The 24,786-nt window shown below is 45.2% G+C and overlaps 1 protein-coding gene, 1 long non-coding RNA gene and 1 other non-coding gene across 8 annotated transcripts in view; 2 read left to right on the top strand and 1 right to left on the bottom strand.

The window, feature by feature from the left end:
• Nucleotides 1-15,887, bottom strand: part of Lpp (LIM domain containing preferred translocation partner in lipoma) — a 599,229-nt gene extending 583,342 nt beyond the window's left edge. For 2 of the 6 annotated variants that reach the window (XM_030249029.1, XM_030249032.1), the window contains exon 1: nt 15,633-15,707. The gene's annotated coding sequence lies outside the window, so the exon portion shown is untranslated. Of the gene's footprint in view, nt 1-15,453; nt 15,553-15,632 lie in introns of those variants that run through there. The other 4 variants (XM_006521957.4, XM_030249028.1, NM_178665.5 and 1 more) reach the window with 3 other exon arrangements.
• On the top strand, nt 2,820-2,882 carry Gm24440. The gene has a single exon (XR_003951985.1). It is a non-coding gene; the product is annotated as a U7 small nuclear RNA (small nuclear RNA).
• Lppos (LIM domain containing preferred translocation partner in lipoma, opposite strand) lies at nt 15,582-16,681 on the top strand. The gene is made up of 2 exons (NR_037954.1): nt 15,582-15,883; nt 16,130-16,681. It is a non-coding gene; the product is annotated as an LIM domain containing preferred translocation partner in lipoma, opposite strand (long non-coding RNA).
• The last annotated feature ends 8,105 nt before the right edge of the window (nt 16,682-24,786 follow it).

The raw sequence follows: 24,786 nt of genomic DNA, 5'->3' as shown, positions 1-24,786 counted from the left end.
ATTGAAGGAGACCATGAGGGAGGAAGAGAGAAGCCACCATGGGTTCAGTAAATTCATGAAACCGTGGCCCTGAGGGCTGCCCAATTGGAGTTAAGAGCAGACCAGATAAAACATAGTAATAACTCGGGGTTATCTATAGGAAAGTAGATTTTAATAACATAGAGGGTAGGTTTCCTCCCAGTTCTTGTGCTGATTAGGGCAAATTGTGAATGTAAAGGTTGTGTGTGTCTTGTATCCAGAAACTAAATGGCCAGAGGCAGAGTAGAAACCCCAGATTGGGATTAAATAACTTCTATAACAAAACACCAATTGTACAGAATATCCTGAGTGGGGAAGGGGGCAAGGGAAGACTTTCCCTGGGAAACAATCGGCTGGCAAGGTTACTAACGATTCAGAAAAGGTCAGGGTAAAGATAACCACTTTACCTAACTTGGACTTTCTCATATTGCTTTCAGAGAACAGCTTAGTAGTTTGGCAAACACAGACACAAAGATTCACAGCATTCATCCTAAGATGCCTTCTTATGCTGCGTCTCCCACTCTAGGCTGTATACCCTCCTTAAGGACAGACACCTGTCTGTATACCCCTGAGTACCCAGCAAGGGGCCCTATTCACTATCACCCATACTTGTTTCGTGAATGAACTGAGCCAGCTCCTCTAAAGAAAACCAAAAATGTCAAGACGACCTTCACTGTTTCTTCCTTAGTGTTTAAAAAGAATGGTTCACAAAGAGGAGGCACTTGTTAATCCTTGAAAAGGAGAGTGGAAAGGCATCAAATGGAAAAGTTTCTAAGCCTTATGTCAAACCAGAAGTTCCCATAAAGACCCCTGCCTTGTCTCGTCCTTTATGCAAGTAGAGTCTCAACCAAAAGAAAATGAAAAACAAGAAAAGGAAAGACACGAGAACATCAAGTGCCCTTCAGGGGCAGCTGGGGCAAGAGGTGGGCAAAGGGGCACAAGGAGACAGAGAGGGATAACCAAGACCTTTCTGGATCTAATTTAGACTTAATAAGATAGTTTGCTGAATGTTAATTAAATACTCAGTGGTTGTTACTAACTGTGGTGATTAACTTAATTTTGAATTAAATAAGCAATAAATGCTTAACTGAAGTTCTATTAAATTTCATCCAGCAAGTGAGGAATACGAGACTCTTAATTGACTTTAAACAAGATAGTTATGGCAAGTTAGTTGCATTTTTATTACCTGAAGATAACTGCCTTATTAAATCTAAATTGACTATTTTATTTAATGGGAAAATATGTCATCGGTCCTTCCAATTCACCAAAAACATGCCCAAATTAATCCAACCTACTTGGATTCTAATCCTTCTGTTTGTGGTTCTGTTTTACTATGTACTTTATTCATTTAGGAATGAATGTGACAACACACACAATCACAGCACTCAGGAGGTTGAGACAGGAAAATCACAAGTTCAAGATCAGCCCAGCTACATAAGAAAACCCTGTCAAAACAAAACAAAACAAAAAGAATGGGCACACATCAAAGCACACAGGGTCTAGGGAGGAATTACATACAAGATTGAAAATGAGGATAAGAACTCTTTCTGTTTTCTTAACGTAGATATAACTTGGTGATAAATTTGCTAACATAATACTTAAGTCTCCAGTGTCTCCTGCTTTACTGATACAGTAACCTCTATAATAATTACTGTTCAAGGGTTAGGAGAGAAACTCAGTGATAAAGCACTTGTCTAGTAAACACAAAATACTAGGTTTGATCCCAAGTAACACCAAAAAGAAAGAAAAAAAGGAAGGAAGGGAGGGAGGGAGGGAGGGAGGGAGGGAGGGAGGGAGGGAGGGAGGGAGGAAGGAAGGAAGGAGAAAAAGGTTCATGCCAAATCCACATGACCATGTGGAAGGGACATAGTGACATGGTCCCTGCCCCTGGAACAGAGCCAGCAGGGTGTGAGCCTCTGTGAGTGTTGACAGTTGCTAGGTATGATGTTTGTTTGTGTAATGTATATGTGTACGTATATGTGCATGTTTATATATTTTACTTCATGTTCCTCCTTCAGAAAATATTCTCCCCACCAAGGTTATCAGGAAATTAGTCTCCCTGCCAAGGTTATCTGAGAACGTCCTCTCTGCCAAGGTTAATGTCTCCACGTCTCTGGACTCCAGAGACAGCTTGAGTCCAGGAGGCAACTGTGTGTTTATGTCCTTAGCAGAGATGTTAAAGGCTGTGACCTTCAGGACATCCCGGAAGAATGTGGGAAAGAACTCTGAAAACATGAGTTCAAAAATATATAAACAGAATCTCTCAACTATGCAAACTATAAAGATGCGATATAAATTATATGAGGGGCTTCACAGATCTAAAAGAACAGAGGCAGCTGCACTATAAGCCGGGTTGTCAGAAAGATACTAAGAAAGGAGATAAAGAGATTAGGGAGTGGTGCAGGGCAAAAGCCTACCCAACTAAGTTTATTGTTTTTTGCTTACAAAGGCAGGAAGATTCCAGAGGTCAAGGTCAGCCTGGGACAGAGCTAGTTTAGGCCCACACATGGTGGGAATGGTGATCTCAGAGATGGATCCCACCCAGCTAGCTTACTGTTGGTGCTTACAAAGGCAGACACATTTCTGGATTCATTTGCCATGTTTTAAAACATATACTTTTTGTCTTTTTCTAAGATTTAAGGGGCTATGGTTGTAAAATGCTAATTTACGGAATAATCAAAGGGAGTAAAGGATTGAATTGATATGTAAATAAAAGAATGGGCTTTGGTTTGCATGGGATGAGCTACCAGAGCAGTTCTATTTTTTCCTAGCAAGAGATGAGCTGTCTGGAGATCTCTGGAGAGTAAACACAGCTCTTTTAGAATTTTTCTAGCAGGATTTCTGACTTTGGTCAGAAATATCAAAGAATTTTTTTTTCCTAGCAGCTTTTCTGACTTTGGTTGGAAAACTCATGAGCTATCCAGAGAGCTTTTAGAATTGTTTCTAGAATGAGAGAATTGTCTCTAGCAGAGAGCTGTCTCAGGAAGACTACAATGCCAAGAGCTATCTACGGAGAGCTGCCTAGGTAGCCATCTCAAGCAGACTACAAGGCTGTTAGCTTGCACCCCATCATTTGACTTCAAGTCATTTATTTTGCTTCTCCCAAACACCCCTGTCCCTCAGGACCCCTGAGGCTGGTTCTTGGTATGTTCTGGCATATTTTCTCAGAAGTTAAAAAGAAGAGAAAAGAAGGGAAAAGAAGGGAAAAGAAGGGAAGAGGGAGGGGGAGGAAGAGGGGGAGGGGGGAGGGGAAGGGGAGGGGAAGGGGAAGGGGAAGAGAAAGAGAAAGAGAAAGAGAAAAGAAAAGAAAAGAAAAGAAAAGAAAAGAAAAGAAAAGAGAAAACCATCAGAATTGTAGAACACTCTACCCTTCCTGAACACTCTTCACACCAGTCGAATTTTTACTGTAATATTCCAGTCTAAACTGTCAATGTTCTTCAAAGATTAGAGTCATTATCTCCCAAAGAACCCACACATATTCTGACTGAACAGGCTTCCCAGGGTCTTTACAAGATAACTTCCTTAAGAATAGTTTGTCACCCTTTATGGCAGCTGGAGTGAGAGTGGATCCCATTGGTCCACATGTTTGAATGCTTGATCCCCATTTGACAAACCATTTGGGAAGGACTAGAAGGTGTGGCACTACTGGGAAAGGTATGACTTGCTGAAGATGTGTCACTGAGGATAGGCTTTGAAATTTCAAAAGATCATGCCAGGCTCAATGTCCCTCTGAGACTTGTGGCTCAGAAGTGAGCTCTCAGGTACTTCTCCAGCACCATGTCTGCTACCATGCTCCCCATCATAATGTTCAGAGACCAGCCCTCTGAAACTGTAAGCAAGTCCCCAATTAGATGTATTCTTTTACTAGTTGCCTTGGCCATGATGTCTCTTCATAGCAATAGAACAGTGACTAACACACCTTTCTAAGACCCTGGGCAGAGGAAAACAAGGTCACATCAGAGGTATGCTGACACCCACCACCCACACAGCCTCTCTGCTATGCAGTCCACTCCCTTAAATCCAATTTTCCCAGATATCATATGGTTATTCACCTAAATGCCTCTGTCCATGTTACTGCCCTCTATACCTACCTCCCCAGCTCACTAAACTCCCAGTCAGACTTCAATGCTCAGTCAAATATAACCTTTCCAGCTGTACAGCCTCCCTGTAAAGGACCCTAGAGTTAGTCACTAGCAAATCACAGCCACCAGATATTATCTACACAAAAGTGTACTCTTTCCTCTAACATGGGGTCTAACTTCCTGTAGCCCAGGCTGACATAGAACTCAGTGTCTTTCTGCCATAGCCTCCCATGTACATACTGTCTTGACAACTTATTTGACTACCTAGAGGTAGGGGCTCACCCAGCACTCGGGTTTTCAGCTTCCTAAGCCATGGTAGCATTCACTGTGCTTGGTAGTTTTTATCAACTCAAACCTAGACAGACATACCTGAGAAGAAGAAACTTTAACTAAAACAGCATCTTGAAGGTCTTCCTGTAGGCAAGTCTATGGTGCATTTTCTTGAAAGGTGGTTGATATAGGTGGGCACATTAACACTAGGGAAGGGTCACCCCTACAAGATGGTTCTGAGTTGCATTAGAAAGCAGACTGAGCAAGCCAGTAAGCAACATTCCTCCATGGCTTCTGCCTCAGTTCCTGCCTCAAATTCCTGCCCTGCCTGCCCTCAGTGATGGACCATGACATGGAAGTATGAGCTAAAAAATCTCTTTCCTCCCCAAGCTGCTTTTGGCCATGGTGTTTCATCACAGCAACTAAGATATTCATATATTTGTAAGGCCACCACATGCTGTTGAATATATAAATGGGCTAACTTGATGGGTAACACTAACAGTATCAATCCTCTCAAGTGAATTGGCTAACCTCCAGATAAGAAAAGAAAACAAAACAAAACAAAGACTTTTAGGGTAGACATGACAAAGTACTGGAAGGCTGACCTCCTTTTCACCTCAATCTAAGAAAAGGTACCACTTACCTGCCTGGTCACCGCAGAGTTTACCTTTCCCATGAGTCAGAGAACACCCTGCCCTCTGGGTGGCTACACCTTACTATAGTCCCTGAAAGTGATTCCTTTTCATACCAAACAAGACAGAAGGTCCAGGTGCCAACAAAATTGTTTTCTTCCTGGATGGTACACAAGGCGGAACTTAGTGGGAATTCATTAGAAACCGCCAGTGTGGGTAACACTGTGAGCGCCTGGCTCTTTATGCATTACTGCTCTGAGCTCCCACAGTTATAGTTAGAGATCATTATCAAGATGGGCCACAGCATGGAAAATAACAGATCCAGGAACCCAGCTAAAGTACACAGAGACAATCAATCTTTCCCAGCTCTTAGTAGCGAGAGCAATTTCAGCCGCCTGTCGCATCTAGGCCTAAGTCTCCCCATCCTCGGATGTCTCAACAAGCCCAGGCACTCCCAGCAAGCCCCTGCAGAAGCCCCAGCTCAGTGGCCTCTTCTGTGCCCCTCAGTGCTTTTTCACAGACTCTGGGTAACATGCTTTACCATCTGAATAAACGAAGTGGTTACAATCTTGACATCCAGCCTTCCCAAAGGCAGATCATCCAGCCATGCTCCGTGAGTGCCTAGCCTCACCTGAGACAAAACAGCAGCTGGGTCTTTCAAGTCACTTGCAATGCCTCCTTCAGTCTTCACATGGAGGACCTGTAAGTGAGCCGTCCTTCAGATCAGAGGACTGCTGAGAAGAAAGGGGAACAAGGGCATACATAGGCAGAAACAGGACAGTCCGAAATGATGGCTGCTTCATGCAGGAGGTAGCAGTAGATCGGCTTTTCATTTCATTACCATTTATTTGCTTACTCACTCACTCACTTATTAAGTTGTGTGCACACACATGCTTGCAGGTCACAGCACACACGCACAGAGGTCAGAGCAAGTGTTTTACCTGATGAATCATCTCACTAGCCCACTGTAGATAGATGTGTTATTATGTAAAGAAATCAAGGCTAAAACCTTACATTCAGAAGTCTTTTAATATAAAGGGGGGGGGGGGTTCTAGCAAGGCCAGGTAGCACCAGGCTATAATCTCGGCTATTCAGAAAGCACTTCATATGCACCTTACTATTCCCCGCTCTATCCGAAAGCTCTCTGCAAAATGGTACTGAACTGCTGGCTACCAGACTGAGCAACCAAGGTACACAGGGCACAGCTTCAGCAGGAAAAGGTCCACTCTGAGAGTGCTGAGACACCAAAGGTCAGAGTCCTGGCCTGGCCTTACCCCTGCAGTTTGCCTGTCACATTAGATTCTGTGGAAAGCCTGGCTCTACCCTTCAGTTGTAGCTTTCTATTTCACTTACTGAAAGCTATACTGGAGAGAGGCGAGGCCATTTCACAGTCTATAGCTACAGAAGAAAATCCTATGGCTAGAAAGATACAAACATAACAGCAGCAACAACAACAAACAAACAAACAAAAACCCCAGCTAGAGCAGATAGTCATGGTGGAAGGAGAAACAGTGCCCAGCTGTTCCCTGAATATTCTGCACAGCTGGAAATGACCAAGAACCCCAAGCTCTCACTAGCTTAAAAAACACTTTCCTCCTAACAATGGTGCTCTTGCTAGAGGTCCCAGAGCCATGCCCAGAGAAAGTCCCCCTCTTAAATGGTACAAGCTGGACTGGATCATAGAGGTGATGACATCTAAATGTCATGCTGGGCACTCTGAACTGAACACACCTGTATATCTCAGCACCACACAGAGATCGAGGTCCTCACAAACATCTGCAAAGTGAGATACACAGACGCACCATTGATACTCATGAAGTACTGTCATGGGACTTCCTCTCATCTTTACACGTGCATCCTGATTTATCATATGATTTGAAATTCTTTACTTTGAAAGTAATGAATTATAAAGTGTGTGTGTGTATATATATATATATATATATATATATATATATATACACACACACATATATGTGCGTATGTATGTGTGTGCGCGTGCACGCGTGTGTGTGTGTGTGTATGTGTGTATATATGTGTGTGTATATATGTGTGTGTGTGTGTGTGTATATGTGTGTGTATGTATGTATGTATATATATATATATATATATATATCATTACTTTGAACATAGCTGAAGCTCAGGAGTGTTCCAGAACTGACCTGAGATCACTGAACCTATGAGTGACTCAAAAGTTCATTTTGTTTTTCCTACAACAAAAGCCTCTGGTGATGGCACTGTCAAAATGACAGCCCACTAAAACCCAGACCTTTGGGCTCAGCAGTCACATTGTCACCTTCCAACGACCCCTTCAAAGCCCCACACAGGCAGCTAATGATGCTATAAGTCACAGTGAAATTACTGTTTCCTGCCTGTGCATCTGAAACAAGGCTGTTCCCAACAACCATCGCATGTTCACATGAAAAACTTAAGGAGCACAACAGAAATCTTGGACATGAGTCCACTACTCCCTCGGACACTCAAAGCCTTGTGCCTCCAAGAGAAGGTTTCCTCACACGTGACTTCTTGCCCACTCTCTGCCAGAAAGACAGATCTTACCAATACATCTCTTGAGTTGCAACTAGGAACTAAGTAATAAGAAATGATTATAAAATGCATTTCCCACATAACAAGTGCTACTCAACGCAAAGAAATACTAATGGGTGTGGAGGGCTGAGTCCTGATACACAGGTTTAAAGAGACAAGGAAAAGTCAGCTCGGAGTGCTGGTCTACACATTTAATCTCAGTACTAGGGAGACAGAGACAAGAGAATACCTGAAAGTTGGAGACCTGCCTGGCCCATATATGGTCAGCTAAGGCTACATAATGAGACACTGTCTAAAAGAATAGAATAGAATAGAACAGAACAGAATAGAGTAAAGCTTGAATAACGAGGGATGGTGACAAGGGTTGTCTCAAGAATTGTGAAAGCTAGCAAAGATTAAGGAGTCTGGTTCCTGTGAGCCGTAACAGGCATCAGCAGCACAAAGACTTATAAATCCCAAGGCACACTGACTGTAACTGAACCACCACCTTAATCATAATGTTTTCAAAGCTCCAAGTAAAAGTTTCGCACCTGAGTATTCTTGGTCCCCTGTTGAACAAACTGTTCAAACCTTGGAGGAAAGGCCTACCTGGGAACAAGGGCCAGGGGCTATTGAGAAAATCTGTGCCTTTCCTGTTTCCTCATCTGTGAAGTCAGTTTTTCTCAGCCAAGACTGAGTCAGTCAGTCTCTCTCTCTCTCTCTCTCTCTCTGTCTCCCTCCCTCCCTCCCTCCTGGGCTAGTCCCAGATGCTAGTCTTGACCTGCCACCACTATGCCACCAGAGCTGCCTAGAGCACAGATCCAACCACCTATAACCTTCCACTCACATTACAGACATTACCATCTATGCTTCCCTGGCCAGTTCCACTGCTCACGATGATCTATAAACACACTTGTATATTGTTCCACACACAAGTCTCAGGCTTGGGTACACATTTAAAAAACCCCTTTGCCTATGAGCCAGTGAGATGGCTCAGCTGGCAAAAGCACCTGCTGCCAAGCCTGAGTTCAAATCCTGTGGACACAACAGAAGGTAAGAATCAACTCTCCCAAGTTGTCCTCTGTCCTCTGCCCTACACGCCAATGAAAATAATAAAAAGTGTAAATTCCCCTGCCTGCCAATTTTTTTTTCTATTAGGAGAGCGCCTATCCATCCATCAGGCCAAAGGTCTTCTTTGCTACAGTCTTCAGTGGGATTCCAGGTGAGCAGCCATGCTTTCTTAGCTGTTCCTTCTGGCTACTTTCTCACTTCCCTGGGTCCTGAGCCTGCTTTGGTCTCTACTCGAAAGCACAGAGTATCTTGGTTTTCCTTGTAAGTCAGCACGAAATGCAGGGTGAGCACTTCTGCCTCACACGTGGTAATCACACAGAACCAGTGTATTGAACTTAATATAAGACATAAGCTATTTACTCTCATACCTAGCATGGAGTAGATAGGGTTAAATAAGAAAAAAACAAAAAACAAAAACCTAGAAGTTCCTTTGTGGCACAAAGTGGATCTCTGCCCATGAGAATAAGGTTTGTAAAAGCCTGAGTCTATGATGTCAGGTGGGAAAACAGCGGTATCCATTCAAAAGGCAGAGGCACAACCAACCACCTGGATGCATGAGAAGAGGAACTGGCCTGTAACAATCCTTTATCGTGGCTCACCCTGCAAGTCCCACTTATTCCCAGACCTTAGGCTTCACCCTTAGCCTTGACCAACGGGTGAGTGCCACCTGTAGCAGGTACAGACAATAATTAATTCAGTCCCAGGTCTCTGCATGCTCTAGGCTCTACAGCACTGGTCCTTCCCTGTGTCTACATCCTGTGGTGCAGTAAACAATATTGCCCCCTCTTCAGGCCGGAAATCTTTCCAGAGTAGCTCTCACAAGCCAGGCACTCTTCCAGGCATTGTGAACGCCCCCCATTTTCACTGCAGACATCCTTGCAAACCTCAGCAGCTTTGCCTCTTGCTGAGGATTGAGCCCAGAGTCTGACAAACTGCTCCGCACGTGCTCTACCACTGAGTTACATCTACAGTCCAGGAAGAACAGTTCAAAGCAATGGTTCTCAACCTGTGGGTCATGACCCTTCTGGAGATCCAACAATGACTTCACAGAGGTTGCCTAAGACCATCTGCATTCTCGGGTATTTACATTACAATTCAACCAGTAGGAAAATTATGGTTATGAAGTAGCATTGAAAATAAATTTATGTTTGAAGATCACTTCAACAGGAGGAGCTTATTAAAGAGTCCCAGCGTTAGGAAGGTTGAGAACCACTCATTTAAGGTAAAGAAGAGATCTCGTCCTAGTGGCAAACCCCTGTAATCATAGCACCTGAGAGGTCAAGGCAGAAGGTTAAGAGTTCAAGACCATCTTCAGCTACATAGTGAGTTCAAAGGCCAACCTGCCTCAGAACAGAGGGAGAAAAGCAACTCTGTCCTATGAAGTGGCTATCATTACATTATAAACACTGCTGACTTACCTAATGGTTAAGTCAGAATATTAGAGACAAGAGGGACTCAAAATGAAAACAAAACAAGTTTTATTCATTGTGCCAGATGCCCTGTCAGGGGCACTGGAGCAGGTTATCTGTCTCCCTTCCACAAATAATAAACAAGAAACAGCTCACAGGAGCCTGTGGTGGTTAATAGTCAACTAGATAGATCTAGGAAATCTAGGACAAAGCCTCAGCTCAAACCTGTGAGGAATTATCTTCATCGGGTTCGCTGAGGTGGAAAGCCTAGCCACCACAATCTCTGGGACCGCTGAATATGCTGGGATCCTAGAGTGAACAAATTGAAGAAAGCCAGCCTACCGCAAGAATCCGTCTCTCTCCTCTCTGCCTACTAAGTGCAAATGCAATGGGACCAGTTGTCCCGAGCTCCTGTCTCTGTGTGTTTATTTATCCACAATAAAACACTTTCTTCAGCTGCTCTGGTCGGGGTATTTTACCGCTACAGCCACAGGACTTTTATCTCTTGAGCCATAAAACATACACTGTGTACATGAGGCAGAAAGGTGACAGAGGGGAACATAGCTGATTCCTTTCAGTCAAGAGACAGAAAGATTTATGAAGGGTCATAGCTCATGGAAGGGCAACAGGAAGGACACCTTTTATCACCAGAGGACACCCAGGATCCCCTAGGGGTCCATAACGTCTAGGAAATGACAGAAAACCAGTCTCCCCAATATTTCAGCACTTTCTTACTGTCCCAATACCTCTCTATTGGGTAATGGAATCCAGACCACTCTAAGAGAATAGGAGGGAAGGTTCACTGGAAGGAGCATTCACTTGCTGGCCCCATTCCCACACAGTCTGGCTATGTAGAAGGCATGGTGGCATGCTAGCAGAAGGGAAGGAACATCTGCATGGACCCAAGAAGCCACTTTCCCAGCTTCATCCCCAGGTGAATGCATGTGCACTGAAAATACTATGCATGGATCTCAAGTTTTCTTGGTTAGGGACACAGATAATAAATAGTGCCCAGTGAGGACGCCACAGGCCAGGCAAGTGCTCAGAACTAACCATGCCACTTAGCTCTGCAACCTTATCTCACCAAACTCACTTTCTCATCTGTAAAATGAGAACGTGTTCATCACACCAGGCCAATTTTCGTTCTTCTAACGTAATAATACCCGACACTGGGGACCATTATGAAGAAAGGAGGCTTCCTTAACTCAGGGTTCATAGAAACTGAAATCATATCACCAATATCACCTCTGCTCTGGTGAAGGCCTGGAGGATGGCACCAAAAAAGGAATGGGAGCGTCCACAGGCGAAAAGTCACATCACCCAACAGAAAAGAGCCAATCAGAAGTCGGGCTGACATTTCCATAACTGTTCAAGTTGGGTTTCAAGAAAATCCCTTCAAAAGACAGTCCCATAACGATCTAAAGACCAATCCACTAGACGTCACCTTTAATGCTCCCACTATGTGTACATACACGGGGACCAAGCCTTCAACAGAGTCCTCGAGAGACAAACTGCACCCAAACCACAGCAACCGTGAATCCTACTTTAGGGAACCAGTATGGTAATTACTTGAGCATATGCTAAGCATTCAAAACTTCAAAACTGCTTTGCTCCCTAGAAAGGCTAGGAAGATAAGCATCCTCCGGCCTCAGCTGTATAGCCATCTTCTATGCCTTACTGCCTTTTGCCTTTAGCCCTCAGCTAGTGACCAATCTCACTCCTAGGATATATAGTAGGAACATATTAGCTGTTTCTTCCAAGCCTTGGGCCAACTACAGCAAACACCCCAACATACTTCCCAACGCTCCTCCCCCAATCACCAGAAGGGTCTGTGTTCACATGTACTTCCAGGCCAACTGATGTCTACCCAAGTTCAACCTTCTGTACACGCAGAAGCAACAAACATTTTCCCTCCCTCTCCCTCTCTCTCACCTCTAAAGAGTTTAGTTAGGCCAAATACTGCATTCCAAAGCCATATTCCAGGAAATGTCTCCACCCACCAATGCACACATCTACCTCTGAGGGCCTCCTGACTGTGCTGGGTCAAATTCACCCATACACTTATAAAAAGCGATCCTGTGCTGCCTTCTTCCTCAACATCATATGCTCAATCTCCCAGAAGGTTCCAGAGACCCCACCCAGCCTTGTTCTCCTATGAACCATGAACCTCAATATGATTCATGGCCCCCACAGCTGCAAGACAAATATAAAGTATACTTTGGGGGGGGGGGGCAGTCCTCCCCTTCAGAGCAGGCAAAAGGGCTCAGTAGGCAAAGGCGCTTGCAGTACAAACATGGTGCTCTGAGTTTCTGAAACCCAACAGACTCCACAAAGTTGTCCTCTAACCTCCACAAACATGCTGACCCTTTAAAACACAGCCGAACTGGATGGAGCAGCCTATTCTGTGCACACCTGCACAGCAGCTCCTTTGTCTGCTCGCTCCATCTAAGGCCTTACTTCCTGCATTGACGTTTCTTAGTCCTGGAGATTCAATTCAGACAGGACCCATATATGGTGGCTTACTTTCCGAGGCTGGTCATTTCCGGCCTACTGAGTAGCCAAAAGACTTGACCACACCCTCCACGTACCTCCGCAACCATGCACACCTGGTGCTCCTCCCACACAGGAAGAAAGGCCTCCTCTGGTACTCCCAGTAGCAGACAGACTCAGTGTCTTGGGTCTACAAGGAGCAGGCTTGAGACTCAGTTTCCCCACTGAGCCTTCTCCTTTCTGTACCTCCAGCCTCTGGTTTAACAAGTTACCCTTTCGTTTCTTCTCAGCCCTTACAAGCTACGCTGTCCTTGGCTTAACCGCTCTCATCACTTCAGCCCTATAAGCCATAGTTCTGAAATCAAATCTAACCCAATTAAGCCATATTAGCTCCACAGCCAGGATACACACGCCCATCAAGAGCTCCAAGCTCGGAATTAACAGTTATGTATACACCTCTAATTAGCTCTGAAGCCTCAGTTAAAAGGTTAAAGTGGAGATGGCCCTGTCACCAGGCTTATTTGTCAGAGATTCACCTAGAATATTTGATAGAAATGTTTCTTTATAAAATGCCAAAGTATTACACATTCGTAAAGGACCTGACAACCAAATTTTTACCAAATTTAAAACTGTGACTATATGATGTGTATTGTTATCAACTTTAGAATAAAAACTTGTTCAATTAGGATACATTTTTAGTTAAAAGGCAATCACATTTCTCTCTTTTTTTTTTTTTTTTTTTTTCTTTTTCAAGACAGGGTTTCTCTGTATAGCCATGGCTGTCCTGGAACTCACTTTGTAGAACAGGCTGGCCTCGAACTCAGAAATCTACCTGCTTCTGCCTCCCAAGTGCTGGGATTAAAGGCGTGGGCCACCACGCCCGGCGGCAATCACATTTCAATGGTATAAAGACATGGAAAAAAAGGTGTATTTGAACTTATTTAATAAGATCGGTCTCAATAAAAATAAGAACCTGCCATACAATTTTTATATTTGACAGTGGTGGTACATAATAGGTCTTCAGCAACACATGCCAAGCAAATGAAACAACAGCCCATGATCATTTTCTTAAGCCAAATTATCACCTCTCCTTGAAACCGGGCAGCAGGAGGCTGCTTCTCGATGCCAACTCTCTAAATCATGTTCCTGCCTGCTCAAAACCCTCAAAAGTCATATGCAAACTAGATGGCCCGACATTCCTAAAGCCTTTCAGAATCATGTCTCTTCTCCCACTCTGGAAATGTCTACCTTTCTCAGAGGAATCACCTCCTCGCACAAGAGACTGTCCCTCCACAAAGGGTGCTACTCAGTCCTAGGCCTAATAACCAAGTCAGGAACTTGGCTTCCTCTCCCACTGCCTATGCCCAACTCCAAGGCCAGAGCTGCATACAAGGAATTGCAGGAGGTGGTGTTGGGAAAGAGAGGAAGGAGGGAGTTCAAGATAGGCAAGACAAGGCATTGCCCAAGCTCAGGACCCGGGTGTGTCCCCCTACCCTTCACATAGCTAATCCTCAATAGATTGTATTCTGGATTCCACAGGCTACCTTCCAAAGATTACATACAAGATACACAGTTTCCTCTTTAAGTGCCCCTTGGCATTGGCAAGGACACCAGGAGACTCCTGGGAAAGCAAGATTCTTACTGGGTTTCTGCACCAACATCCCCCACCCCACCTCAATCCAGCAGTGAATATGGGGCTAGCAATTCAACTTCTGTGGACCGGGGTCTACTTCCTGTTTGTAAAACTGAGAAAGGGTCCCGCTGGGAGAGGTTGACACACTCTACAGTAGCCCTGTACACTTTCCCTCTTCCCCTAAAGCTTGTCTGAAAACTCGCTTGTGCCGGGAATAGTGAAAACAGTGAACCATTAAGTCACTAACATCTTTGAGAAAAAGTTTTACTGCAGAGGCAAGTTTGCAAAGGGAGTGTATAGAAACAGGAGAGTCCCAGAAAGGATCCGCGGAGAGCTCTTGCCAGGCCTTCCTTGTGGGGGAGGGGAAGCAGTGGACCCCCTTCCTAAAGAGAAAGAAGGCCAGAAACAGTTTACACTGCCCTGTCCAAGTACCCAAGCCACAACTCCACTGACACGGTCTCCTGTCATACTCCCACCCCAAGCCACGAACACAATTCCACCCACGCCCACTCCCCACCCTTATTTAGCCTTCTCTGGTCTGCAGCTGCCTCCCTGACACGAAAGGCCTCGCCTTTTTTACTTAAGAAAACTCCCTATCCTTCAAAGGAGTCAATCACAGGCCCCTCTGGGATTTCGGGTCCGGCCATGGAGGCCAAAATAAGAAAAGTCCTTCCGCGAACTCCCATAAAAAAACCTGATCTTTGCGTTCTCTCCAGGATTTGGCCCTTCCTACTTTGAGTCAGGTTAGGCTCCTGCGTTCCAGTGAGCGCTCCCAGAGGGCAAAGTTTGGCCTCTGTAACCTACAGTGCTTAAAAGCAGTGGAGACTCCACAACCGCTTACAAAAAGATAAATTAATTAATAAATTTTTTAAAAAATTTTAAAAAGGCAGCAGGGGAGCAGAGGTCCGGAGCCACCGATCTTAACCTGGCTCCACCTTCCAGGGATGACTTCCAGGAAAGCCTGCCTCTCTTTGCCTCGCCTGCCCTGACTGTAAAATGGGAAGACTCCGAGTCACTGGGTCCCTAGGCCCTTTCCGCGGTGACAACTGGGATTCCACGAAAGCTCGAAGCCACCGGGCGCGGCCCCGCCCCCTGGGCACCCAGAAAGGCCCGGGCCGGGGGCGCGCTGGGGACTCCCGCATCCGCCCCTCCCCCACGGCGTGCACCCCCGCTTCCCGGCCGGGGACCCGCACTTCCGCGGCGGGCGGGGCGGAGCAGGGCGCCCCGCGCTCCCCACCACCCTCAGCGGCCCGTCCCCCGGGGGGTCGGGGGGTCGAGCGGCGCCCGCGGGCCGAGGCTGCGGGAGGAAGCCTTCGCTACGATACCTGGGGGAGGAGGTGGACCGGGCAGCGGCGGCCGCGACGGCTGGAGGCGGAGGCTCGGGCGGAGGAGGAGGTGCCGGGCACTCCCCCTCCCATTGTCCCGGCCCGGCCCGCGGCCCGCAGCGGCCCGCTCCGCCCGGCCCGCGTCCTCCCCGGTGCCCGGCCCCGCTGCCGGCCCTTACCTTGCAGCGGCCGGCTCTCCCCCGCCGCTAACGCTACTTATCCCGGGAAAGCTCGAGCGGGCCCCGGGAGCGAACCCACAGACAAAAAGTGAAACTTCAGCAGCAGGCCGGGAGTGGCTGCTGGTTGGTGCTCTCCCCCTCCTTCCTCCCCACCCCCTCCCCGCGGTCTCCCGTGCGGTGCCCTGAGCGCTGGAGGCTGACGTCAGGGGCCTGAATTCCTGACTTTGCCTGCACGCATTTGTCCATGTAAGGTATGGGGAGGCGTGTGCCCGCGGGCCGCCGCACTAGCCGGACGGGGAGGGGGCGCGGGGGGCAGCGGCGGCTCGAGGTGGGTGACCCTGGGCAATGCACTTCCTGGAGGAGGGGACGCGGGGGGAGGAGGGGGTACAGGGAGCATGGGAAGAGGAAGGAAAAGAGGGATCTGCCTCCACTGGAGGAAGAGGAAGGAGATGCAGGAGGAAGTCGAGAAACCGGCACAACTCGGGTCTGTTCTGCAGACGACAGATTGGAAAGCTGAGCTTGAGCAAAGAGATCCTGCCATGGAACACCCCACCCCCCACCCTAAGAGCCTCGTCGGAGCCCCGCCCAGGACTCCAGCAGGACTCAGAAGTCCGGGATGGTAGAGAGCAACTTCAGTTCCCTTCGCACAGGAGAGCTCCGAAGCTGGGACCTGACCCAGTCCTGCCCCGTGGAGAGGAGCCAGTATTCTACTCTTAGCTGGGTTTCCGCCTCCAGGCACGACCCGGCCTCTAACTGTGAGCTTAGACCCAAGTTAGAGCTAGGCAGATGACTTGACCCACTGAAGTGACTAACCCCAGTTCCTGGAAGGTTGTGGTTGACAAGCCTTGAGAAACAATGGCAATCGAGTGCTTCAGGGCAACTTCCTGTCCTTTGTTCAAAGACAAGAACCTTTGGAGTTTAACTTTTGCTTCCCAACCCTGCCCTGCCGGAAAACCAACCAGAAAGCTTGCTCTGTTCTTACAGCTTAAAAAAAGAAAATACACGAACTGGGTGAACTGGTTTGAATAAAGACAAGCCTGTTCTTGGAAGGTTGGGTTTGGATATTTTGTGTTTGATATTTGTAAAAGTGAGCAACGATGAGAACCCCTTTTACTAGGTTAAGATTCCGGCTAGGAGACACTGGAAGCCCTCTGGCCCTCAGTAGTGAACGCTTTTCATCCCGGCACAAGAGAGGTTTACATAGACACTGTCACAAACTAACCAAAAACACAGATTTGGGTGTGGGTGTGTGGGTGGGGGTGTGGGTGTTTCTATCCTGTATCCTTTGCTTTACCCCAGTCTCCCAAACAACTTCAACCCATGCTAATAACACAACCACCCATTCTGGTCTTTGATTGGGTTGGGTAGGATCTAAGGAAAATACCATAACATGACCTGCACAACACAGCTGTCTGAGCATGCCCCTGACCTTCCCACTCTCAAGCCACCTTCCACCACCGTGGGCCCTCACCTTCTACAGCCTAACTCAGTCATGCAGACAGAAAAAGTACACCAGGGACTTCAGGGGTGGGGACGCTCCAACGTGCCTCTTCTCCGGTTATATTTTGATGAACCTTTCGGACTAAGTGTCAAAGTACGTACTCCTGTACTTAACATGTATTGAACATTTCTCCGGCAGTCTTCAAAATTCAAACACTTCTGGGGCCAAACTGCTTAACCCCTTTGCCCTCCCAAGTTTTCCAGCTACACACACTCAAAAGTAGGATTACAGCAGGAGAGAACACGGGTACCTGTGCGTTCCACGGGAAACAGGCTCCCAGGGGTCCGGCTTTTTAAGAGATCAGTGTATTCACTCTACCCTAAGCATTTCAGCCAATGCGTGCCCTCTGTGCTACTGCAATGGAAGTCATCCATTGCTCGTTTAGGTATAACAGAACTTGACCAGCATCCCTTGCTTCCTTTACTCCCTTCTCAGTAACCCACTTATAAAGAATAATAGAGTTCTAATGAGGATTAATAAAATTTAATAAGGTATAATTAGAGTCATTCATTTCCTCAATCATACACATTGTAAGAGTGCTGTGTTGATCCAGAAATGCTACTAATTATGTTGAAACTGTTCTCTGTGTTGGGGGAGATCACTGTATCGCTTCTCCTGAAGTACTGATGCATCACTCAGGTAGGCATGGTGTTCTCATGAGCATTATAGAAAGTTATAATCACAAGAGATCATTGCAGCACATGGGGCCCTCACCTGCAGTGTAAGTGACAAAGTCATAGACTGGATGTCTGGGGACCCATGTGCTTAGCCATCAGGAGTCCTAGCACAAAGCAAAAGCCACATCCTGCTTTGTTGTACTGCTTTCTTCTGTCCTTTCACAGTGTGCAGAGGTTTGGACTTGGAAACTCGGCTCACTTTGTAAGCACGGTACAGTCTAAATACTGGTTTACTATTGCAGAGACAAAGATGGTACAGAATTTCAGATGAGTGAAGGGTGCAGCCCTGTGGCCTCAGAAAGTCTCCAGGTTGGTGTGAAGGCCAACAGCAAGTCTGCCACAATCAGGCTGATGGATCCTGAAACTCCATAACATTTATCACAGACCTGTACCCGAAGGCCTCACCGAAGCTCATGACAGCCCTGTTTCTGGAGTCCGTGCCAGGCAATGGTCTAAGGACTTTTCCTATGCAATTCACTTAACCCACAAGTCCCTCTGAGGGACTGGCATGATTTCTGTAGCTGTGCGTGGGGAAACTAAAGCCAGAGGGGCTAAGCAGCTTGTTCTTAACACTAGTGTTTCAGTACACTGAGCTTCCATAGTGAGCACAGGAAGCCTGGCACCTCACTTCCCACTGCTGAGTGGCCATCTGCTCTCAGTGTGAGCATTCCATTGTAAGAGTCATAATCTGCAGCTAGAGGAGAGAAGGAGTGCCTAAGTGGCTATAGGGGAAATAGTACGGGCATGATCGCCAGGCAAGACAATGAGAGGCCATAGCGGTCTGATGGTGCTTCTCCTGAGCCAGATTCTCAGTATGCTCTGCACAAGCCTTGGTGATTTGGCACTCACTTGTGCCTTCAACTGCATCTCTGCAGCCTTAAAGAGACCTCCAGCTGTAGCAAGTTGAAGTAATAGCAGGCTCTGAAGCATACCTTCTCCTCTGTTTTCATTTCACAGGTTCTGTGATCAGGGACAGTATTCCTTTTCCATCCACTTGGCAACCCTGCAGGCTCCTGTGTAACACCATCTTCCCTGAGGACCCCCTCTGTCCCCTGTGCCACCCCCAGACCACTCCTTGCTCTCTCTGTGTTTAGGACCTCAGACCATAAGACACTGGGCTAAGCTGTGGTCTAATTTGTCTTTTTTTCCTACTTTACTCAGAGTTTTGTTTTGTTGTTTTGTTTTGTTTTGTTTTGTTTTGTTTATGAGACAGGGTTTCTCTGTGTAGCCCTGGCTGTCCTGGAACTTACTTTGTAGACCAGGCTGGCCTTGAACTCAGAAATCTGCCTGCCTCTGCCTCCCAAGTGCTGGGATTAAAGGTGTGTGCCACCACACCTGGCTTTACTCAGATTTTAATGTATCCCAGAGTCCCTAATTCCTGCTTTGGTCTTTATAAGTATTCTGTGCTTGGAAATAGTCTTTGCTTTCTTCCTCTCCTCCCAACCCTGTGTGCTTATGAATGTGTGTGTAAGTGTGTGTGTGAGAGAGAGAGAGACAGAGAGAGAGAGAGAGAGAGAGAGATGCTCATATTCAAAGGCAAAGGAATATAGAGAAGGTAGAAAGAGCCTGAGTACTTAAATAACCAGAGAACTACATCAGGAAATGAGATGGGGGGGGGAGGGCTGGAGAGATGGCTCAGCGGTTAAGAGCAGTGACTGCTCTTCCAGAGGTCCTGAGTTCAAATCCCAGCAACCACATGGTGTCTCACAACCATCCATAATGAGATCTGATGCCTTCTTCTGGTGTGTACTTTACATATAATAAAAAAATAAATATTTTTTTTAAAAGAAATGAGATCGGAACGCAAGCGGGACAATGAGATGTTAGAGAAACAATCTGGAGACCAAACATTTGGAAGTTACACCAAGACTAGCTCTTGGTAGGACCCAGGGGAAGAACCTTCACAGGCCCTGATTTCCTTAAAAAGCACTGAGCAATCTTCCCAGGAGTCACTTCCTCTGCCCTCTGCAGCCTCAATTCCTTTCTCTCATGAGGTTAAATGTTTAAATTGCATAGTCTACGAAGTTCTTTCCAGCTCCCAACCTTGATTCTGCCTTCTCATCAATGACCAGGTTCATGTTCACAAGGCATGGCATGACACATTTATTTGTAAAGGTTTCTTGATATCATTGCACTTGAATGCGTGTTTCAGGTGCCTGTTTCGTATTCCCTGGACAAGTCCTGCTAGGTTTTTCTTCAACTTGTAGGCTGTGCCTCCACCACCTCAACTCCAACTTTTTAAATGTCACACATTTCCCTGTCAATCTATTGCTTCTCTTCAGCATCCCTCTCCTCCCAACCCTGTGTGTGTGTGTGTCTGTCTGTGTGTCTGTGTGTATCCATCTGTCCTTTACTTTTTTTTTTTTTTTTGGCCTGGTTTTTTTTTTTTTTTTCTCAGTTTCTTCCTCAGACTGAACCTGAAAGACTTTAGGCTGTGATGTAGGCATCTCTGTGGGGCATTTTCTTGATTGCTAATGGATATAGGAGAGCCTAGCCTACTGTGGGTGGTACTCTCCTTAGGCAAGTAGGTTTGGGCCACATAAGAAAAGTACCTAACATAAGCCAGTAATTAGTGTTCCTTTGTGGTTTCTGCCTCAAGCTCATGCCTTGAGCTCCTGCTTTGGTTTGTACCAGTGATGGTCTAGTTATAGTCATCCCGTAAGATGAAATAAACCCTTTCCTCCTCAAGTTCCTTTTGGTCATGGTGTATGTCAATAATGGGAATGCAAACAGGGAAGGACACCCCTAACTATTTGTTTGAGAAGAAAGAAAAATTGATGAAAGTAGATACAACCAGCACCCCACCTGCTACACACAAAGATCTATAAGATTCAGGGATCTGTTGAGACAGCTTGGCTAAGACCACCCAACAAAGGGGCTGGAGCTACTGTAAGTCCCTGTGATAGTGATGGATGAGCCCGGAGATGCCTAGTGCCCATTGGGGAACACAGATGTGGATCACACTTTTATTTTCATACAACAGACAGAAAAAGTAGAGAATGATATCTGTCATAGTTAGAATTCCTGTTGCTATGAAGAGATACCATGATCAAGGCAAATCTTACCAAAGCAAACATTTAGTTGGGGCTGACTTACAGTTTCAGAGGTTTAGACTATTAACTAAACATCATAACATGAAGCATGGCAGCATGCAGAAAGACATGTGCTGGAGAAGGAGCTGAGAGTTCTGCATCTTGATTCAAAGGCAGCTAGGAGAGACTGACGTCCTTGGGCAGCTAGGAGGAAGCTCTCTTCTGCAAGAGGTGGAGCCTGAGCATAGGAGGATGCCTCCAAAGCACACCCCACAGTGACATACTTTCTCTAACAAGGCCAAACCTCCTTATAGTACCACTCCATATGGGTCAAGCATATTCAAACCACCACATTCTACTCCTGGCCCCAATAGCTTGTTCAAACACATGAGTCTATGGGGACCATAGCATAATGCAAAATATATTTAGTCCAACTTCAAAAATCCCCATAGCCTATCACAGTCTCAACAATATTTGAAAGTCTCTCCTGAGATTCATGCGATCTCTTGACTGTACTCACCTATAAAAACAAAATCAGAAAAATATTTCTAATATATATGGCATTTGGTATACATTACTGTCCCAAAACATCATAGTAAGGAAATTCTGGAACAAAGCAAGACCAAAACCCAGCTGCTCAAACTGCAAACTCCACGTCTCCACATGTGAGGTCAAAGTGCTCTTCAGACCTTCAATTCCTTTCATCCTTGTTGACTGCTGTTGGCAGATCTGACATTCAGCAGCAACTTCATTCTCTTCTGCTGGTTCCCTTTCCTGTTAGCAGCTCTCCTCAGCAGGTACCCAGGGCTCTGGCATCTCTAACATCTTGGAGTAGCAAAGGCAATTTTAACTTCACAGCTTCTTTTTCCAATGCCTGGGGTCAACACATGATCTTCTGGGCTCCTCCAAAGCTCTTGAGTCACACTTCCATTTCTGCAGCACTCCAGGGTCTGGTTGACTCCATTCTATTGTTGCTGCTATTCTTGGGGTCATCTCATGGTATTGGTATCTTTAATTTGATGGAGTTTTCCACTGAAACTATGCTTCACCAACAACTTCTCATAGGCTCCCTTCATGGTACCAAGCCTCAGCTTCATTGTATGACCCCTTCAGTCCTGGGCCATCAACTGCAACTGAGTACCTTCACCACTAATCTTTGCTAGCCTCTCCCATTGCCAAACCTCAATTACTCTCTAGAACCCATTAATACCTTCAAAACAAGTATCATGTGGTTATTCCTACATATTTCCAGGTCTAGCTGTAGCCTAAGATACAACCTTGACTATCTCATAGTTCCTGGGGTCAACACATGATCTTCTGGGCTCCTCCAAAGCGTTTGAGTCACAGTCCCACATTTGCCCTCTGTGGCACTCCAGGGTCTGGTTGACTCCATTCTATTGCTGCTGGAACATAGTTTCTTTGTGCTCCCAGAAAACACTTCCCAGGAGATTTCACCTCAGGGATGCTGTTCTCTTCTTAATCATTGTTAACTTCTTAGCTCCAGCTAACCAGCATCAATTGTCCAAATAACCCTTCTACTCTTGACTCTAAAGCCAGAGCCATATGACTGAAGCTTCTGTTATTGGAACATACCCCCACCCCCTTGTTCTATTACATTATCACCAGCTTTCTGTTTTTGAAGTCCTTCACTGCTTCAGCTTGTCTGTCCTGGAACTTGCTTTGTAGATTAACCATAAACCCAGAGATCTGCATGGCTCTGTCTCCTGAATGCTGGGATTAAATGAGTGCACTAGCACAAGTGGACTTAAGCTTTTCTTAACTTGGAACTTGTTCTGTACCAGGCTGGTCTTGAACTCAGAGATCTGCTTGCCTCTGTCTCCTGGGATTAAAGGAGTATACCACCATGTCTGGACCTAAACTTTTCATTATAGATCCTAATGAAGTTGAAAACAGAAAAGCCATCACAATCCTCTGTCAATTTGATACATACTCAAATCTCCTTTTCTCCAAATGAAAACAATAACTAAGTCATGATAATACCTAACATGATACAACTCTCCCTCTTACTACTGCAAATGCATGAGTTTAGTTGGGTGGGATTTTGCCCCGAGGTTGCTACTTCCTTAATTCCATTTAATATTCTTATACACAAGATTTGGCCTCATTCCACTTCCTGGTGCCTCTTTACTCTTTGAACCATACATTTTGTAGTTTTCCTTTCCAAGCTTGCTACACTTGCTCAAAACAATCTTTGTGGGAGTAAATTAGAGGACAAAATCTATGCTGGGATTTTTTTGATACTTCCTTTGTTCACACAATTAATATAAATCTATCTCAGTCCATTATGTCCTACTTAAAGCATTCCATAGTTTTCCAAATACAAAGTCCTAAAATCTACATGCCTCCAAACAAGAAACATAGTCAGGCCTACCACAGCAATACCTTACTCTAGGTACAAATTTTTGTCTTAGTGTTTCTATTTCTGTGAAGAGACACCACGACTAAGGCAACTCTTATCAAAGCAAACATTTAATTGGGGCTGGCTTACAGTTTCAGAGGTTTAGTCCATGATCATCATAGCATGGTGAATGGCAGCATCCAGGCAGACATGGTGCTGGAGAAGGTGCTAAGAGTTCTGCATCTTGATTCGAAGACAACAAGGAGATACTGGCATTCTCAGGTAGCTAGAAGGAAGCTCTCTTCTGCAATGGGTAAAGCCTGAATATAAGAGGAGACCTCCTGGAGTTATTGATCCCACAGTGCTGCAATAATTGACATATGCCACCATGAATGGCTTAAGAAAATTTTAGATTAATGGAAAGAGAATAAATGATTGATATGTTATTTATGATAGGTAGTTAGATCCTCTCATTATATGATTACATATAAAATGATACTTCTGTTAAATTAAGTTATATCCTACATATGTGCATGCATGTACTTTAATTTATGTATTATAAGATTCATGCATTTGAAGTCTTAAGGTGATTTTACATAAATCTAGTAGATGTGTAGGATTGTAGACCCATTACTACATTCTAATATTGGAATTTTCCATCTCTTCAGTAGGTAACCTACTACCCATTTGTGGACATTCATCTTTCTCACCTGTAGATCTGAACAACTATGTACTTTCTGTCTGATTTAAAACAGATTTGTCTGTTCTAGAAGAAACATCACGTATTCACATATATGTGTATATAAATATGTATAATATACATACATATATGTGTATTTGACACACACACATATATATAGTCATATATAATGCATGGATATTTACAGTTACTTTCTCTCAGTCAAATGTTTTCGAATTCTCAATGTTTTTCTATGTTCTGGCATCATATATTGATACTTATTGATCACATATGGATTATTTGTTATCACGAAACAATACACTAAGTAGATATGACTTGTTATGTTTCTTCATCTGCTAATGAATATTGGGATTTTTTTTCAAGTGGAGACTATTATGAATGTTTTCATATGAGACTGATATGAATACACAGTTGCCACTACATACACAGCCAGGAGATTGACCTAATGGGGGTGACAAACACATAGAGAAAAGATGGCAGACATGAGCTCTGAAAGAATTGCACCAAACATAAACTCAACATATTATATAAGCAAAGCTAATCACAGTAGGGGTCTCCATGGGGCGGGGGAGCAGTCTTATGCTGCATTCATCTGCTAGACGGAGGCTGTAATTGATACTTCCCGCACATGCTGTAAACATATGTACTTGAACCAGGAGAAGCCCTTGCCATTCCCATGGGTTTGAAGCACTGGGGTTTTTTAAGTGGCCATGCTCGTGGCAATGAAACATATCCAATTAGGACTTCACCTATTTCCCACATACTTTTGTGAGTTTCACTGCAGATGCATATTTTCATGTATCTTGGTAACTTAATATTTTAAAATAGAGTAAAAGCATAACAGACCTTATAGATGCTCCAGAGTCTTAAAAGTATTGATTGTTA

Source organism: Mus musculus, chromosome 16, assembly GCF_000001635.26.
Source record: "Mus musculus strain C57BL/6J chromosome 16, GRCm38.p6 C57BL/6J".
Lineage (NCBI taxonomy): Eukaryota > Metazoa > Chordata > Mammalia > Rodentia > Muridae > Mus > Mus musculus.
Note: the sequence above shows the minus strand (reverse complement) of the source record. Positions and strands in the feature narration are given on the sequence as shown.